The 15,793-nt window shown below is 40.0% G+C and overlaps 1 protein-coding gene across 3 annotated transcripts in view; it reads right to left on the bottom strand.

Annotated features, from left to right (window-relative positions):
• Positions 1 to 15,793, bottom strand: part of SLCO5A1 (solute carrier organic anion transporter family member 5A1) — a 215,610-nt gene that overhangs the window by 18,531 nt on the left and 181,286 nt on the right. The gene's annotated exons all lie outside the window — the stretch shown is intronic.

The raw sequence follows: 15,793 nt of genomic DNA on the forward strand, positions 1-15,793 counted from the left end.
GCCTGGCAGGCTACAAAGGGGTAGCAAAGAGTCAGACACAACTGAGAGACTAACACTTTCACTTTCTTTCTGCCAGTGCAGGAGAAACGAGTTTGATTACTGACCCGGGAAGATCCCACATGTTGTGGAGCAAGTAAGTCCGTCGGCCACAACTATCGAGCCTGTGCTCTAGAGCCCAGGAGCCGCAACCACTGAGCTGCTGCTGCTGCTGCTAAGTCACTTCAGTCGTGTCCGACTCTGTGCGACCCCATAGACGGCAGCCCACCAGGCTCCCCCATCCCTGGGATTCTCCAGGCAAGAACACTGGAGTGGGTTGCCATTTCCTTCTCCAATGCATGAAAGTGAAAAGTGAAAGAGCCCCTGCCAGCGATTATTGAAGCCCCTGCTCCTCAATAAGAGAAGCTACAGCAATGAGAAGCCCACACATCACAACCAGAGAGTAGCCCCTGCTCGGCACAAGCAGAGAAAGCCCATGCATAGCAATGAAGACCCTGCACAGCCATAAATGAATTACTTTTAAAAAGAAAGAATAATAATGTCTTATTTCACTATAACTTAGGCTCCAGAAGACAGACTGGATTATAATAATAGTGCAAGTGTTGAAATCTGAGTCACAACAAGCAACCTCTTATTAGCTGAGCTGTGCCTGTCCTGGGAGAACACAATGCAGGATCCACACTCATCCTTGTGCAAAGGGACGGTATCACCTTTCCAGTAAGCAAAAAAATCTCCGACAAGTCAGCCTTGCAAGCAAGAGGCTCATGTTAACTCAAGGTCCATGTAAGTGTTCTTTCCATGCCAGGAACAAGGACTCACTAACAAATGCCTTATAACTGCATGGTCCAAGCTGGAAACCTGAGTCACACATGACACATTACTATAAAAATCATGGAATAATAGAATTAGAGCGATGGGAGGAGTTTCTGAGGTTAACTAAGATAACAGACTAATTTCAAAGCCTAGGAAACTATGAGAGGTATAATGACATGCCCTACCATCATTGAAGCTTTAAGAAAACTAGCCTTAGGAAAACTAGCCACAGGGAGACTAAAATGAACATAAAACAGGAAAGAAGAGCAAGCGTGCTGCCTAATCTTCATTAAATCAACTGCTTAAGGATCGATGCTTATTTACAGTAATATACAACAATGAATGTCTTCCCAGGTGGCTCAGGGGTAAAGAATCTGCCTGCCAGTACAGGAGATGCCAGAGACATGGGTTCAATCCCTGGGTCGGGAAGATTCCCTGGAGAAGAAAATGGCAATCCACTCCAGTATTCTTGCCTGAAAAATTCCATGGACAGAGAAGCCTGGCAGGCTATATAGTCCATGAGGTTGCAAAGAGTCATTCATGACCAAGCGACTGAGCACACACGTACAACAATAAAACAGACAGTGATTTAATGAAAGCAGCGGGCCAAGGAGAAAAGGAAAGATATACCCATATGAATTCAGAGTTCCAAAGAATAGCAAGAAGAAATAAGAAAGCCTTCCTAAGTGATCAATGCAAGAAATAGAGAGGGAAAAAAGAATGGTAAAGACTAGAGATATCTTCAAGGAAATTAGAGACACCAAGGGAACATTTCATGCAAAGATGTGCACAATAAAGGACAGAAATGGTATGGACCTAACAAAGGCAGAAGGTATTAAAAACAGGTGGCAAGAATACACAGAAGAGCTATATAAAAAAAAAATCATCATGACCCAGACAATCATGATGGTCTGATCACTCACCTAGAGCCAGACAGCCTGGAGTCCAAAGTCAAGTGAGCTCAGGAAGAATCACTATGAACAAAGCTTGTGAAGGTGATGGAATTCCAGCTGAGCTATTTCAAATCCTACAAGATGATGCTGTGAAAGTGCTGCAACTCAATATGCCAGCAAATTTGGAAAACTCAGCAGTGACCACAGGACTGGAAAAGGTCAGTTTTCATTTCAATCCCAAAAAAAGGCAATGTCAGGAATGTTCAAACTACCACACAATTGCACTCATTTCACACTCCAGCAAAGTAATGCTCAAAATTCTCCAAGCCAGGCTTCAACACTATGTGAACTGAGAACTTCCAGATGTTCAAGCTGAATTTAGAAAAGGCAGAGGAATCAGAGATCAGTTGCCAACATCCATTGGATCAAAGAAAAAGCAGGAGAGCTCCAGAAAAAAACATCTACTTCTGCTTCTTTGACTATGCCAAAGCCTTTGACTGTGTGGATCACAACGAATTCTGCCTCCTGAGAAACCTGTATGCACATCAAGAAGCAATAGTTAGAACCAGACATGGAACAACAGACTGGTTCCAAACTGGGAAAGGAGCACGTCAAGGCTGTATATTGTCATCCTGCTTGTTTAACTTATATGCAGGGTACATCATGTGAAATGCTGGGCTGGATGAAACACAAGCTGGAATCAAGATTGCTGGGAGAAATATCAGTAACTCAGATGACACCACCCTTACGGCAGAAAGCAAAGAGGGACTAAAGAACTTCTTGATAAAGATGAAAAAGAGAGTAAAAAATTTGGCTTAAAACTCAACATTCAAAAAAACAAGATCATGGCATCTGGTTCCATCACTTCATGGCAAATGGATGGGGAAACAATGAAAACAATGACAGACTATTTTCTTGGGTTCCAAAATCACTGCAGATGGTAACTGCAGCCACGAAATTAAAAGATTCTTGCTTCTTGGAAGAAAAGCTATGATAAAGCTAAACAGCACATTAAAAAGCAGAGACATCACTTTGCCAACAAAGGCCATCTAGTCAAAGCTATGGTTTTTCCAGTAGTCATGAATGGATGTGAGAGTTCAACCATTAAGAAGGCTGAGCACCGAAGAATTGATGCTTTTGAACTGTGGTGTTGGAGAAAACACTTAAGAGTCCCTTGGACTGCAATGAGATCAAACCAGTCAATCCTAAAGGAAATCAATCCTGACTATTCATTGGAAGGACTGACGATGAAGCTGAAGCTCCAATACGCTGGCCACCTGATGTGAAGAGCTGACTCATTGGAAAAGACCCTGATGCTGGGAAAGATTGAAGGCAGAAGAGAAGGGGATGACAGAGATGAGATGGATGGATGGCATCACTGACTCAATGGACGTGAGTTTAAGCAAGCTTCGGGCGATGGTGAAGGACAGGGTAGCCTGGCGTGCTGCAGTCCATGAGTCCATAAGGGTGGTGTCATCTGAGTTACTGGTATTTCTCCTGGCAATCTTGATTCCAGCTTGTGTTTCATCCAGCCCGGCATTTCACATGATGTACCCTGCATATAAGTCAAACAAGCAGGATGACAACATACAGCCTGAGTGACTGAACAATGACAGTTCTGTGTAAGTGGCCACACTTTAGCTTGAGTGTTCTGCTCCTTCTTCTTCCTCTACTGTGGCTTTCCTGGCACTTAGTTCTCGCTGTGCCTAAGCATTAGAGTCAGAAGGAGCTGGTTTAGGGAATTCCCTGGCGGTCCAGTGTTAGGACCACTGTACTTTCACTGCTGAAGACAGGTTTAATCCCTGGTCAGGGAACTAAGATCTCACAAGCTGTGTGGCAAGACCAAAATATAAGAGTTGGTTCAACTCCATATCCACAATTCTCAAGCACCACAAACAAATCTAGAGAGATTTCATTTGTGTAATAGAGATCAGGCTATCCAAATGCCAGGGTTCTTGGGGAAGATTAGATGAGTAAATAGATGTCCAGGGTCCAGCATGTTCCTAGCATATAACAGGCACTGTGAGGTTGGTGTGCTTTCTTTATCCAGACAGGGCAGAAGCCGGAAGGAATAAAAGTAGCGCAAAGAGCACAAAAGGCCTTCGTGATGATTTTCTTTTCAAAAAAAAGATGTCATTTTCTTATATATTCCTACAGAGAAATGTTGGAAAACTGGATGGGGATCCAGTTTCCTGCCTAACATTTAGTAACTCTGTGTGTGTGTGTGTGTGTGTGTGTGTGTGCGCGCGCGCGCGCGCGTGGGCACGCACGCATGAGCTCAGTCTTGTCTGACTCTTCGCAACCCCATGGACTGTAGCCCACCAAGCTCCTCTATTCATGGAATTTTTCCAGGCACAAATACTGGAGTGGGTTGTCATTTCCTACTCCAGGGGATCTTCCCAACCCAAGGATAGAACCCACGTCTCTTGTGACTCCTGTGTTGGAAGGCGCATTCTTTACCAACTGGACCACCTGACCCTTGGGCCAAACCTAACAGTCAACGGCTGTCAATGCCCCTCATGCCTACAAGAGGCAAGAGAGACATAATCAAGACAGAAGAAAATGAGATAATCCACGTGGATAGCTTATACTTCCCCGAGAACTATAGTCATAAAAGTTACCATTTCTGTACCCAGTCATTCTTTTTATTGTTAAAGCTTCTTTTGGCTTCATAGTTAACAAATTCAAACCAGGTGTAACTACAAATTTACATATAAAACACTACATCTTATACAAACCATCTCTTTAAATCCAGAATCATTTTTAATAAAATGATGTATCCTCTGTATAATGTTTTGAAATGCCTTTATTTTTAAAGTAATACATATTCATTGCAGAAATTTTGGAAAATACAAAAGGACTGAAAGACGAAATTAAACTCACACAGTTATGCTATAATCCAGAAACAGCCACCATTATGTACTTAGTATATTACTTTCTTTCACTGTTTTTTCAGTTGGCATACAAACTAATGCTAATAACATATTGTTATCATGAGTTCAGAGTCTTCTAAATTCTGTTTTTCCTGCTAACATTACATGATAAACATTCTCTATTGACTATGTTAATATGAGGTTATAAATGGCAAATTTACTCCTGAGTTATTAATAGTCATAGGTTCAAGGTTCAGTGTGCTTAAACAGATATTATATAGTTTTAAAGAGTTCCTATGATATCTTTAGATCTCAGTCACAAAATTTAAAAACTCACTGGAAAGAAAATCTTCTATATTTTTTACCCTCTTGATACTCTTAAAATGAAAACAAATTTGGTTTGTATCTCCCAAGTAGAGCCAAAAATAGATAAAATCATATACTTGCAGCTAGAAATTAACTGTAAGTCTAATAATAGAAGTAGCCAAGATAACCAGAAATACATATACCTATACACCGACATATATAAGATCCTTTAAGTAAACTGTTCTCTATTTTTGAGGAATTTCCTTTAAAATTAGTTATAACAGATAAAAGATCTGGAATGGCACCCCCAAAAAAAGCAGTAGAAAAAAAAAAAAAACTTTAGAGCATTAAACTGTCTGAATGGCTTAATTAAGAGAAATCAGGAATGTGCTGACTAGAAATGGCTAGTCACTCAAGGGCTGGTAGTAGAATAATACTATCTAAATAGTGGCAGTATGTTGAATATGCTCCTTTGTGCTATACAGTGGGACCTTGTCATTTATCCGTTCTGTACAAGATCGTTTGCATCTGCTAATCCTTAACTCCCCGTCCTTCCCTCCCCCACCACCTCCCCCTTGGCTGCTGCTGCTGCTGCTAAGTCACTTCAGTCGTGTCCGACTCTGTGCGACCCCATGGACTGCAGCCTACCAGGCTCCTCCGTCCATGGGATTTTCCAGGCAAGAGTACTGGAGTGGGGTGCCATTGCCTTCTCCCCCCCACCTTGGCTACCACAAGTCTATTCTCTATGCTGATTCAATATCCGGTGATAAACCATAATGGAAAGGAATGCTTTTAAAAATGTTTATAGGTGTGTAGGGAGAAGGCAATGGCACCCCACTGGAAAATCCCATGGACGGAGGAGACTGGTAGGCAGCAATCCATGGGGTTGCTAAGAGTCGGACACGACTGAGCAACTTCACTTTCACTTTTCACTTTCATGCATTGGAGGAGGAAATGGCAACCCACTCCAGTGTTCTTGCCTGGAGAATCCCAGGGACGGTGGGGCCTGGTGGGCTGCCATCTATGGGGTTGCACAGAGTCAGACACGACTGAAGCGACTTAGCAGTAGCAGCAGCATAGGTGTGTAAGTGAGTCACTTCGCTGTACAGCAGAGATTAGCACAACACTGTAAATCAACTATTCTCCAATTAAATAATAATATTTAAAATAAGTAGTGGCAGGATGGCAAGTTCAGGAGTGGTGACAAAGATGATGAAATATACCTTTCAGCAAAGGTCTGAATTAACAGACTGTATTTAATTTCTATAGTCTTAACCTCGGCACAATGAAACCATATTAAGAGAAGTAACTTCAGGAGAATACCCCAAACCCTGAGATTTTGGACCTATGGACAGGTAGACCCACTCCATCCAACAGTCACTGCTGAACTCAGAAAATAGAAAATGCTTCTTCATTATGTCATAACTCAAGAAATCATCCCTAGAAAAATTCTGGCCCGGTAACTCAAGTCTCAAAATCAGAAGATGATATAATAGACTTTAGTTTAAGTTCAAAAAGATGACACTGACAGATGAAAGATACTAAAGCAAGAATTATTAAGTGATTTATCAGACTTAGTACTGTTGAAAAATTTTGTACATGGACATCAGACTTAACCTCACTTGAATACATTTTTGAAGGTGAAGAGCAAGTAACTCACATTATACAATGTGTTTACATAAAGTGTTGCTTTGGAGTAGGAAATGGTAACCCACTCCAGTATTCTTGCCTAGAGAACTCCATGGACAGAGGAAACTGGTGGGCTATAGCCCATGGGGTCGCAGAGTCCAACACGACTGAGTGAGCACACACACACACAAAGTATTGCTTAATCTACAGTTTTCACTCTTTTGGCTACAAAATGACTAGGACACACCTGTGTGAAACACAGTTCAGTGACACAGAGGGAAAGCAAACCCCATTTCTTAATTAAAATTGCAGGGAAATTGTGTGTGCTGGGGAAGTAGATGTAATTACTTGAGTTAGAAGTGGGCCAGAATACTATCTAGAGCTACTAGGATCTTTCATGATGAAAAATCATCACACTCTCAAACCTGAATTTTTTTTTTTACCTTCAATTTTGCCTTCTTGGGGTTAGAACACTTTTAACATGAGTTATCTACCCTCTTAACAAAATTTTAAGTGTACAATACAGAATCGTTGACTAAAGTTATACAGCAGATGTCTAGAGCCTACTTACATGTTTTGTCGGTACTGTTTTTAGAAAAATGAAGATTTATTTTGAAGGGAAGTCAATAAATCTTTAATAGGATCTATATGGAATGACAAGATTAATATTACTGTTTAAATGACCAGCAAATACCCGAAGGTATTTGGACCAGAGTTTAGCACAGTTTTCAGTGTCTGCCTGTCTCATAAAGATGTGTGTGCATCAGTGAGTGCTCAGTCGTGTCTGACTCTTTTGTGACCCCATGGACTGTAGCCTACCAGGCTCTTCTGTCCATGGGATTTCCCAGGCAAGAATACTGGAGTGGGTTGCCATTCCCTTCTCCAGGGGATCTTCCTGACCCAGGGAGTGAACCCGCATGCTCCTACTTGGCAGGCAGATTCTTTACCACTGAGCTACTAGGGAATCCCCTTGTAAAGACACTTCTCTCTAAATTCAGAAGATAAAGGAAATTGGAGACCTGATGTTTTGTGCGGTGGGAGGGATTGTCCAGGGCCATTTAGTGAAGTGGGCATGCCTCCTTTTGGCATTATCAACATTAGAGCTTATTCATCTTGCTTTATTGAAATGTGGCTTCCACTGATTAGTAACTCCATATTTCCCCCTTACCCAGACCTTGGCAACCGCTATTCTGCATTTTCATTCTATGAATTTAACTATTTTAGATACTTCCTGAAGTGGAATTGCACAATATCTGTGTCTCTGATCCTTTATTTCACTTAGCATAATGTACTCAAGATTCATCCATTTTGTTGCATATTACAGAATTTCATTTTAAAGGCCGAATTGTTTTCCATTATATGTATATGACATTTATATATTATAAATATTTATATGACATTTTATTCATCCATTGATGGGCCATTGAGGTTGTCTCTACATCTTGGCTATCAAATCTGAATTTTCTAAGGGAACCACTAATAACACATCAGGTTATTCTACAAAAAAAAAAAGAAACAGTGACTCCATTTAGGCTCAACAGGAAAAGTTCATCCTCCTAAAACATCCCAGCTGCATCCCAGGAACTTAGGTATCTCTTGAGTACTCGATGCTAATTCAAAGCTGGGTTAGTCATTCACTACTTTAATGTCAGAAAATTCACCATGTTGGTGAGCCTGGATCTTGTCATACAAACCTTAGTAAGTGGAATTGGCTCTTTATATTGTGCTTCCTTCTTTATGTTTCTTTTCTTCTTTCTGGACAGTTTAATAAGCAAAAACATCACATTCAAAATCCAAATCCTAGCTCAATCATTTTCTAGTTGTGTGACTTTAAGCAAGTTATTTCATCCCTCTGAATCCCTTTCTCCTCATATTTAAAATGAGAAAAATAACATCAAAGAATTATTTAACAATTGCTTATTATTGTAGGTTTTATTCCATTTTAGCATCTCTATAATTCTAAGAGATCGTTACTAATATTAGCCCACCTTAATTATGAGGAAATTGAGGTACAGAGAGGTTAAGGAATTTGCCAAGTACCTTATTCAATCTTCAGAGCAATTCAACAGTGTTAATACTATCCATGTCCTCACCCTACAGATGTGGAAACCAAGCACAGAGATGATTGACTAATCTGCCACACTCACACAGTGAGGATGCGGCAAGGCCATGCAGTAGCTCACTACTGACAGGAATGGATGCGTTCTCTACAGTTTTCTGAGTAAAGAGGTGATGTGTGCACTTAGATATGTGCTTACATGAAATACAAAGTGTAAAACAGCACCTCAGTGTACTGCTCAGAAAGGACAAAAACTCTAAAACAGATAACCTGGGTTTCATTCTGTTCCACTCATTATTAACTGATGACTTTGGGCAAATCATTGACACTCTAAGCCTTTAACTGAAACGTGGCTAATAACATATACAGCAAAGTGATGTTGTAAGCAGTGTATATAAAAGATATGTACAACTGCCAATCACCATACCTGAGCCCAACAGGTGTCTAACAAGGGCTCCTCTCTTCACTGCCACTCCCTTCATCTCTCTCTTTATCAGCTTTAAAGGAGAAAAATCCCACATGCAAGCTCAAAATCAAGCACAGCTGTTTTTACTAGGCAGGCCAACCATGTACTGATGAACATGTTGTGCACTGCACAAAAGTACCCAGCCAAGGGAGCAAGGAGAGGTTGAAATGTAGCCCATTCCCTGTATGGAGAAAGGGCCCCATGATTCTTCACACAAAGTCTCTGAAAGTGTCAAACCTGTGCAGCTGTATCACCCATTCAACTTTAATTCTCTTCCTAGAAGTATTTGGGGAACCGGAGGAATTCTCCAAGGAAACTGGGGTTTTCTTTCACCAATTTAATAAATTTTGATGAAGTCAGGCTACAAATACTAGAATGAATGGACCCTTGCAGCAACCCCTGGCACTCTAATCAAGTTTCTCTTTGTTGAATAAGATTAAATGAGAAGAAGTATACCATAAGTCATGGATTTAGATAATTACAATGTTTATTTACATCTTACTTATTTCAGCATCACTATTTAAGTACTGTCCCAGCACAAAGGTAGGTGCCAGACATTCATTAATCTTTCAAAAAGGAAAAAAAAAAAAAGTTGCTTTGCATAATCTAGAAAGGAAGGGAGTAAAGGCAAGAAACTAACTTTTTTTCAACATATACTAAGTGGTGGATTCTGGGAAATATCTTCCTGTACATAATCCTCAAAACCAAAGCTACAAACATTTGTTTATAATATTTAAATGCTTCAAAACTGGAGGTTGAGGATGGAGGAAGGAAACACTGATTTTTCATTTGTTACACTTCTGCAGTATTTTAATTCTTTCCATCACATGTATTTTATTTTAATTATGCTTACAACCAGGTATGAATGACATTAATTCCATTTTATATATGAGGAAACCAAGAGTCAACAATATTAGATTATTTTTTACAATGTCACACAGCTAGGAAATGATGGCACAAGTACTTGCCTTTGAAAATAAGACTACCTTTGACCAAGGAACAAGAGGGGAGACAAATTCAAGGAATTCTTCCTTGGGACCTCAGTTTTCTCACTAATAAGGCACACTGGGTTGTCTGACAAGAAAAACAAGGTAAGGTTAAGGTAAAAATTGAAGAAAGAAATTTTTAAAAATGGAACCACCAATATGGGGCATATAGGAGAGGAAGCTGACTAGGGCCAAGTAAATGGATTGCTCAGCAAAGATGAGGGCCTGCTAAGAATGGAACTCATCAATTTGTAATGGAGCCAATCAGCACAATTATATAATTTTTTTCCCAGTAGTGCTGGGGAGTCCAGAATCAGTTAATTCAGGATTGGCAAGACTAATGTGGGTTTAAGCAAAAGCTTTAGATGTCTTGAGGGGACTTGCAATTTAAAAGCAGATAAGACATGGAATCTGCCTTCCATCTCTTCCGAGAAAGCACTTAAAAGTAAGTATGATGAAAAAGGATCGAGCTTGCAAAGAGAAATGGAAAGAGTGACACCAGACTCCGTGAAAATATCAAGTGGATAAGCAAAGGGGCATGTGAAATGAGCAGATACCACCTTGGAGAGAAGCCAGCCTGCCCCATGGAATCTCTACAAAGCTCTGAACCCAAATCCAACAGCAGCCAAAAGTGACCACAAAGCTCAAAACAATGGGACTCAGTGGAGATCCGAGGGAAAGAAACTGAATCAGTGGGCCTTTCCATTCTCATACCCACATGCCTTCAGAGCTCTGAAATTCATCGAAAAGCTCTTCTTCAAAAGAAATAGGAAAAAATGTTAAAAGCTAAGCTTCTACCTTAGATACAGACAACCCAGAATAAAATTCCCTCATTCTTGCATGAAAGGAGGTGAGGAAGAGAAGGGGACATATAACCTGAATGATGCTAGATGAGTCTTGTCAACCTGTAAAACCTAGAGTAAACAAACAGAAAAACTGACATTTAAAATTAAATGATAAAATATAAGAAAAAGAAACAAAGGTAAAAAATTGGAATTATATGCACAGAGATCTGAGAAGATATTACTCTTGTTAAAATAATATCAGGATGTTATGAAAAGGGAACACTCACAATACAACAATGAGAAAAAATATTCTCAAAATGTAAAGTTTATATAAAAAATAAAAATCAGGTTTGGAGAAATATCATAGAAAACAGCATATGAAATATGACAGAACAAATTAAACATACAGGCAACCAGTCTATAAGTTCCAACATCTGAATAATAGGTACCCTGGAAAATATGGGGAAAATGAAGAGCAGAGAATGAGTTAAAGATATTGATGAAAATCTACCTGAGGTAAAAAAACTAAAAAGACATACGTGTTAGATTAGAAGAGTTCCAAGAGTATCTAATACAGTGAATGAACAAAGCCCTAGGCCAAGACATTCATGCATCCATGCATCCATCCACTCACTCATACAACAAACACTCTTGCAGATGCTTTTTTTTAGTGAAAGTCACTCAGTCATGTCCAACTCTTTGCGACCCCACGGACTATACATCCATGAAATTCTCCAGGCCCGAATGCTGGAGTGGGTAGCCATTCCCTTCTCAAGGGGATCTTCCCAACCCATGGATTGAACCTAGGACTCTAGCATCGTAGGCAGATTCTTTACCAGCTGAGCTGCCAGGGAAGCCCTGTTGTAGAATGAGGCTGCAAATGTTATGTAGGCAACTATAGTAACTGTTCTCAAGGAGCTAATATTTTAGAGAAAAAAAGACAACAGTAAAGCAAGTAAACAAGAGAATTTCAGACAGTGGCAAGTGCTATGAGGAAACTAAAGAGAGGCGATATGATAAAGGATGAGGGGGGAGTGAGCGCCTTAGATTGGACAGAGAGGGAAAGTCTCTCTGAGAATGTGACATTCTCAAGACAAAACTACAGGGTAGAGCATTCTTTATGAAATTTCAAAACACCTTGAATGAAAAATATCCTCAAAACTTCCAAACAAAAGCTGGTCACAGAGAGATGAGAACTCGGATTGAAATTAAATGTGTTAAGTATCCCCGCAGCATTAAATGACAGATAATAGGCACTTCCCTGGTGGTACAGTGGATAAGAATCCACCTGCCAAGGCAGGGGACATGGGTTCAATCCTTGGTCTGGGAAGATCCCACATGCCAAGGGCAATTAAAGCCCATGAGCAGCAAGTACTGAGTCCATGCGCCCTAGAGCCTGTACTCAGCAACAAGAGAAGCCACCACAATGAGAAGCCTGCGCGCCTCAACGAAGAGTAGTCCCTGCTCACCGCAACTAGAGAAAGCCCACTTGCAGCAAAAAAGACCCAGCACAACTCAAAAATATGCAAATAAATAAAAACGTTAGATGACCAAACAATGGTTTCAGAGTTCTCAGAAAAACAAATATTTAACCTGTAATTCTATACCCACTCTAACTACCATTTAAATGTGAAAGAATAATAAAGACATTTTAATAAACTTACAGATTTGAGAAAGCTTTTCTTACCATGAACCCTTCCCTAGGAAGTTATCCAAGGACTTTTTTCTGGCAGAAAGAAGAGTTAACAAATAACTAACTACATAGACAACCACCAGTGGGTACAACTGAGATCTATGAAAGGAAGTTCATGGAAATAAGTTATGCAAAAGAGCATTCAGTCCAACTGAAACAAGATTATGGAGAGTTTCTGGAAAAATAAGGATTTAATAAACCATAAAGTATAATTGAGAACTTATATATACGGGCAAGATAAAGGTCCTTAGTAGAAGAAAGAACAGGCCTTTGGAACTCAAAGACAAACAACACAAGAAATTCATGGTCCAAATATGATACAGTTTTAAGCAGGTTCCCTTTCCTAACCTACTTAGTAGATGACTACTTCTTCCTCCATCCCTCTATTTTCTGGGGGAAATGAACCAATCTCGGTACTTAAGAGCACCACATGAAGGAGCCTTTTGGTGAGATGCTATGATCATGATAGAGGAATTCAATAAAATTCATTCACAAAATGAACAGTAGGTCCTGGGCCTCTTCCAGTCACCACCTCACCCCCAGCTCTAGAATGCCCAGCAGCTGGGCTTACAACCCTGAACCCACCACAACACAGCCCCAGCCAGGAGATAGGGGCATCCTTCTCTTGAGGAGTTGAAGCACCTCAGAAGTAAGACTTCAGGTTCTGACAGCGAACACCACAGTGAAAATGCCAGCTGTCTCCCTGCAGGTACCCTACGGTGAGATCCACCAAATGACAAGCTCTACCTTCAGACACAGAGCCCTACTTCTCAGCCTTTTAAATTCACACTTTTTAATACTGAGAGAAAGCTCAGGCTGACTTGAAATTTGAGGAAAACTTTCAATAGAAGGGAGACAGCAAAATAGAAAGCAGGCACTCAGAGGATACAGACAATTCAGGAAGGAAAAGAAACTCTAAATAATATTGCAGAAATAAGAGAAGCTACCCCATCCATGAAGCAAGAAGACTAGGAGCAGGGAATAATCACAAATCAAGAGAGAACTGTGGAAACCAAAAACCACAATAGCTTTAAAAAAGAATGAATTGCAGAAGGCTGGGAAAATAAAGTTGAAGATATCTTTCCCCAAAAATAGGACCAAAATTAGATATAAAATAGGTTGTAAAGACTAAGAAAATGAGAGAATCAGTGAAGGAGCAAAAAGAGGAAAAAAAAAATGTGGGGGAGAAAATATCAACACTGAATTTTTTTTTAAAGTTTAAAATGGAAATGAAAAACATGATCTCCAGACATTTAAAGTTCATCAAGTGCTTAGAGGAAAAAAAAAAAGACACCCCATAGTGTATCATGGTGAAATTTGGGAATACTGGAAATAAACAGAAATTTCCAGGAAGGAAAAGTAAGACACATACAAAGGACTGGGAAAAAGGAAGGCCAGAATTCCCACAACAGGATTAGAAATTAGACAACAATGGAACGAAAACTTTAAATTTTTTAGTGAAAGTGATTTATCCAATCCAAAATTCTTTACCTAGCCAATTTGGTAATAAAATGTAATTTTTTAAAAAAAGGCTATTTCATGAAAAATCTCAAAAAAAGTAACAGCCTTTACAGGCCTCCTATAGCCACTGGAAGATGAACTCTAATAAAATAAGGGAGTAAGACATAAGAGAGACCTTCACAGATCCCAGAAAACCGAGGATCAGGACAGAGAGAGGCATCTAGGATTCCCAGGAGATAGTGGGGCAGCAGTCCCAGAGAAATCCCATACAGATGACTCCAAGGGGTGGGGGAATGTATTCCTGAGTTCATCAGATGGGCAAAAAGTAATACTGAGATTTCTTGAGTCTTCAGAGGATATGGGAAGCTAGATTCAAATTCAAAGAAAACAAAGGAAATGAAAATAAAGTGATGATTTAATTCCAGGAAAATCACTGCTGTACAAAAGAGGAAATCGAATCATGATACAGTGCTTGAACCTCAGCTGCTAACAATACTGTCATAATCATACCATGAAAATATCAAAAAAGAATTTGACTCTGCGGGAGAGGGAGAGGGTGGGAAGATTTGGATGAATGGCATCGAAACATGTAAAATATCATGTATGAAACGAGTTGCCAGTCCAGGTTCGATGCACGATACTGGATGCTTGGGGCTAGTGCACTGGGACGACCCAGAGGGATGGAATGGGGAGGGAGGAGGGAGGAGGGTTCAGGATGGGGAACACATGTATACCTGTGGCAGATTCATTTTGATATTTGGCAAAACTAATACAATTTTGTAAAGTTTTAAAAATAAAATAAAATAAAAAAGAATTTGAGAACAACTTGGGAAGAAAATGCTAAACTTCTCACTTACCAAGACAGGAAGTCAGAAATAACGTCTCAATTTGGCTAATTTATACAGTATGCTTTAAAAATACAGAGGTAAATACCAGAAGAGATAGCTAAAAAGAATTTTAAATTATCATCCCTGGGAAGCAGGGTTAATCACGAGACTGATGAGTTTTTCTTACTAATTTTTAAAATTCTATTTATGTTTGCCAATTGTAGTAAAAATAATTTGATGGAAATTATTCTTAATGTATAGTTCAGTTCAGTTCAGTCACTCAATCGTGTCCGATTCTTTGCAACCCCATGAACTGCAGCACGCCAGGCCTCTCTGTCCATCACCAACTCCTGGAGTTCACTCAAACTCACGTCCATCGAGTCTGTGATGCTATTTAGCCATCTCATCCTGTCATCCCCTTCTCCTCCTGCCCCCAATTCCTCCCAGCATCAGAGTCTTTTCCAATGAGTCAACTCTTCACATGAGGTGGCCAAAGTACTGGAGTTTCAGCTTTAGCATCAGTCCTTCCAAAGGACACCCAGGACTAATCTCCTTTAGAATGGACTGGTTGGATCTTCTTGTACTCCAAGGAACTCTCCAGAGTCTTCTCTAACACCACAGTTCAAAAGCATCAATTCTTCGGCGCTCAGCTTTCTTCACAGTCCAACTCTCACATCCATACATGACTACTGGAAAAACCATAGCCTTGACTAGAAGGACCTTTGTTGGCAAAGTAATGTCTCTGCTTGATGTATTAGTGATGACTAATAACAATAGCTAACTTATCTCAGAGCACTTATTCTGTGCCAGAAGACCTGAGAGCTTTATACATGTTTCTTGTGTAATCCTTGCCTGTGATCATTAAGTCAATAGACCAAATGTTTGGGTCCCTGAAAAACACATGTGTTGAAAATTAATGCTTCAAGTTGATGGTATTTGGAGTCGAGGTCTTTGGGAGGTGATTTAGTCATAAGGGTGGGGCTCTTACAAGTAGAATTAGTGCCC

This window comes from Bubalus kerabau, chromosome 14 (assembly GCF_029407905.1).
Source record: "Bubalus kerabau isolate K-KA32 ecotype Philippines breed swamp buffalo chromosome 14, PCC_UOA_SB_1v2, whole genome shotgun sequence".
NCBI lineage: Eukaryota > Metazoa > Chordata > Mammalia > Artiodactyla > Bovidae > Bubalus > Bubalus kerabau.